The 4,129-nt window shown below is 42.8% G+C and overlaps 1 non-coding gene across 1 annotated transcript; it reads left to right on the top strand.

Annotated features, from left to right (window-relative positions):
- The first annotated feature begins 232 nt into the window (after window positions 1-232).
- trnas-aga (transfer RNA serine (anticodon AGA)) lies at window positions 233-314 on the top strand. The gene has a single exon. It is a non-coding gene; the product is annotated as a tRNA-Ser (tRNA).
- Window positions 315-4,129: the final 3,815 nt, after the last annotated feature.

The following is a 4,129-nucleotide window of genomic DNA, read 5'->3' as shown; positions in this document are numbered from 1 at the left end:
TCCTAATCTTCTCATGTTCCTCCAGGGACCATTATGTTCTTAGCTGCCGGGGCGTTATGTATGCTTCCCTTTTCCTCTTGGCGAGTCGTACAATTGTCCTGTCATCAACAGTTCACGAATATTGCCTTTCACATCCTTTGCTTTCAACGGGACATGCCTATCCTGCACTATATTTAACCTACCTTTGAAAGCCTGCCACATATGAACTGTGCTCAACCCTGCTCCACTGTTTGTAGTCATGGCCGAGTGGTTAAGGCGATGGATTAGAAATCCATTGGGGTTTCCCCACGTAGGTTCGAATCCTGCTAACTACGTTATGAATGCTTTCCTGCTGGAACAATTCTCGCTCAAAGTTCAGAAAACCTATTTTGCAAAGGAGGCCGGTAATTTGATTAGACTTGGGAAACTCGAGTTCTTCATCAGAAATGACCCATATTTAAAACATTATCTCTGTTTCTCTTTCCAGATACACTGCTCGATACATCGGGTTTCTGCAGTTGTTAGTGAACGTCCTAAGCAGAAGTGCTGCTATTCATTAGATTCCTTTAATCCCTGTCCTCTGTTCTCTGACTCGGGTCAGTGGCAACACTTCCTCCTGCTCGTCAAAGTGCTCATTCCCCACCGCTCCCTCTCCCATCATTACAAACAACCGCAGGAAATTGCCACTTAACCATCTTTGTTCCAAAGTGAAACTCACCAGCCTCGGGAATCTCTCCACCAAACGGGATTTCTCATCCCTGGACATGGTGCAAGATTCTGAAGAGATACTGTGATTCTGAAGAGATACTGTGAAAATATTGTCAGTTGTCAGTTGGAAAAATGTTTAAGAAGCAAACCATATAATTTAGGCTCCAGCTTTGGAAATCTTGAGAAACTCTTTGGGAAATGGAATCAGAGGAGGATGAAGAAGTGTGAACTTTCGGACCGAGTAGAGGACGGGACATTGACTCTGATGTTGTCGCGACAGGAACTGATCTGAGACATTGAAAGAATTATCGCTCACGTACGTGAGGAATGCAAACTTCATCTGGACTCTGGGAAAATGAAAAACTCTGGAACACTCAAGACAAAATCCAAATATTGACTGGGATCACGACAGTACGAGTACTATAGATGGGTCAGTTTTTGCCCAGTGTGTGAAGGAGGGCTTCCTGACACAGTATGTCGACATGCCTTCAAGGGACGAAGCCACTTTCGATTTAGTACTGGGTAACGAGCCTGGCTAATTTTAGATTCGGGGGTAGGTGAGCACTTTGGAGACAGCGATCACAATTCTCTCAGGTTTACTTTCGTGATTGAAAGGGATAGGTGTCCTCCACGGAGCAAGAGGTTCAGCTGGTGGAAGGGAAATTACGATGCAATGAGGTAAGATTTTGAAAGGGTAGAATGTGGTAGGAAACTGCAGGGGGTGAGCACATTAAAATGTGGAGCTTATTCAAGGAAAAGCTCCTGTGTGTCCGAGATAAGTATGTATCTGTCAGACAGGGAGGAAGATATAGAATGCGTGAGCCGCGGTTTACAAAGGAAGTGGAATCCCTGGTCAAGAAGAACAAGAAGTCTTATGTTAGGACAAAATGTGAAAACTCAGTTAGAGCGCTCGTGGGTTCCAACGATATCAGGAAAGACCTAAAAAGAGAGCTGAGAAGAGCCAGGAGGAGACATGAGAAGTTGTTGGCAGATAGGTTCAGGGTTTACCCAAAGGCTTTCCATAGGTATGTCAGGAATAAAAGAATGATGAGAGTTAAATTTGGGACAATCAAGGAGAATAGTGGGAAGTTGTGCGTGGAGTCAGAGGAGATGGGGGAAGCACTAAATAAATATTTTTCGAAAGTGTTCGCTATAGAAAATGAAAATGTTGGCGAGGACGATACAGAGATACTTGCGTGTAGACTAGAAGAGATTGAGGTTCACAAGGAAGAGCTATTAGAAATACTGCAGAGTGTGAAAATAGATAAGTCAGCTGGGCCGGATGGGATCTGTCCTAGGATCCTCTGGGAAGCAAGGGAAGAGATTGATGAGCCTTTTGGCGTCGATCGTCAAATCATCGTTGTCTACAGGAATAGTGCCTGTGGAATGGAGCATTGCATATGTTGTTCCCGTGTTCAAAAAGTGTCGTAGAGACAACCCTGGTAATTACAGACCAGTGAGTCTCACTGCAGTTGTTGGCAACATTTTGGAAAAGGTTATTATAGATAGGATTTATGACCATCTAGAAAAGAGTAATCTGATCAGGGACAGGCAGTACGGTTTTGTGATGGGTAGGCCTTGCCGAACGAATCTTATTGACTTTTTTGACAAAGTGACCAAACAGGGAGATGACAGTAAACCGGTTGACGTGGTGTATATGGGTTTCAGAAAGTTGTTCGATAAGGTTCCCCACAATAGGGTATTATACAAAATGCTGTGGAATGGAATTGTGGGAGAGATTGCAGCTTTGATCAATAATTGGCTTGCCAATAGAAAACATTGTTGTAGTTGTTGGAACATGTTCTTCTTGGTGTCCAGGTACTGGCGGCGTACTACGAGGGTCGATGTTAGGTCCACTGCTGTTACATGAGATCTAACCTTGCCAATCAGTCTCCCATGGGGAACATTGTTGAACGCCTTACTGAAGTCCATATAGATCACAGTTACTGCTCTGCCCTCATCACTCTTCTTTGTTACTTCTTCAAAAAACTCAATCAAATTTGTGAGACATGATTTCCCACGCACAAAGCCATGTTAACTGTCCCGAATCAGTCCTTGCCTTTCCAAATACATGTACATTCTGTTCCTCAGGATTCCCTCCAACAATTGGAGTATTCTTGGCAGATGCAGTTTCATGTCGGGAATGCGAGGTCATATACTTTGTTGGGAAGAATCAAAAGACACGCTACTATTAAAATCGATAGAAACGCAAAAGATGTGCACTGCAGATGAGTCTCAGTGTTCTTATACATGAAACGAACAAAGATTAATCACATATTTATTTCTTGCTGGCAAATAAAAAGCCTTTTCTGATGCTCACAATTCAAGAGATGGTTTCCAAGAAAATAGCAAAATTAAGTCACCAGTAGAGTAATCAATTACCAAGATATTCCTTCGTGATGTTTTATGGGACATGTGGGATTTTTTTGATTATGGTTCTCCAAACGTTTTTACAATGGAACGGAGAGTTTTAGATGGGAAGTTAAGATCACGCATGATTATTGCCATTTTTGTCACTCACACACAATTGTTTTTCCTTGTATGATTTATTTCGCTTTGTGGTGACTGCGAGTGGGCCTGTAAACTACACATGCTTGTGAGTTCATTCCTCACTGTTCCTCAACTCCAGCCAAACAGAGTTTACATCCTTCTTTCCTGAATCAAGGTAATCTCTAATCATTGCATATATGTCATTAACACTTCGGTATTTCACAGGCCTCTGTATATCATCTTACAATATTAATTGATCCTTTACTGTGTTGCAGTTGTGCATAAGAAGAGAAAAATAGAATAGAGAATGGTGGACCTCCGCTTCACACACCCGTTATTGAAGCGAAAATGCAGATTACTGCCCATAATACGATCGTGGAAGCATGTGCCAAACCCTCAGGAAACACAGAATAAGTGCAGTGCCACAGGGCATGTCTGGTACAGCACTACAAAGACAACAGAAATGCTTACCTGAGCTTCTATTTTGGATGTATTTCTAAATGAGCAATAGAGTGTTTCATGTGTTCCATCAGGAGTTACCTCACACTAGGAAGTAACCAGTGTTGCAGACAGTCATATCATCCGAGTTCCAAGCCCTGGAATCAGAGACATTCAATATTCTGTGCATAACTGCAAGGAACAGCTGTCCGAGGCGTTTACAGTCCAGATGAAATTATGAATGCAGCTCTCTAGCTGTCAGCCTCTTTCTCCTTTGTCGTGTTTCGTGCAGTCCCTGCGTGGAATCTCGTCAACCACGCTTGACCTGCACATGATGCGGATTGGGCCTTGTTTTCTCGTGAGTTGTTGTCTGAGTGAGGTTCTCGGTTTCTATGCTGTCATAGGTCCGAGTGTTCGGAGGAGTCTGGATATCGTTTTCCAGAATTTGTTTTTAATACAGGGAAGCATAATTTAAAAATTACCTCAAAGCATATCCTCGTTGCGAACTTTGTGT

The sequence above is a fragment of the Chiloscyllium plagiosum genome, unplaced genomic scaffold (genome assembly GCF_037043375.1).
Source record: "Chiloscyllium plagiosum isolate Xiang-an unplaced genomic scaffold, Cpla_swu_hap1 HiC_scaffold_42, whole genome shotgun sequence".
Classification (NCBI taxonomy): Eukaryota; Metazoa; Chordata; class Chondrichthyes; order Orectolobiformes; family Hemiscylliidae; genus Chiloscyllium; species Chiloscyllium plagiosum.
The sequence above is the reverse complement of the archived record's forward strand: the minus strand, read 5'-3'. Positions and strand labels throughout refer to the sequence as shown.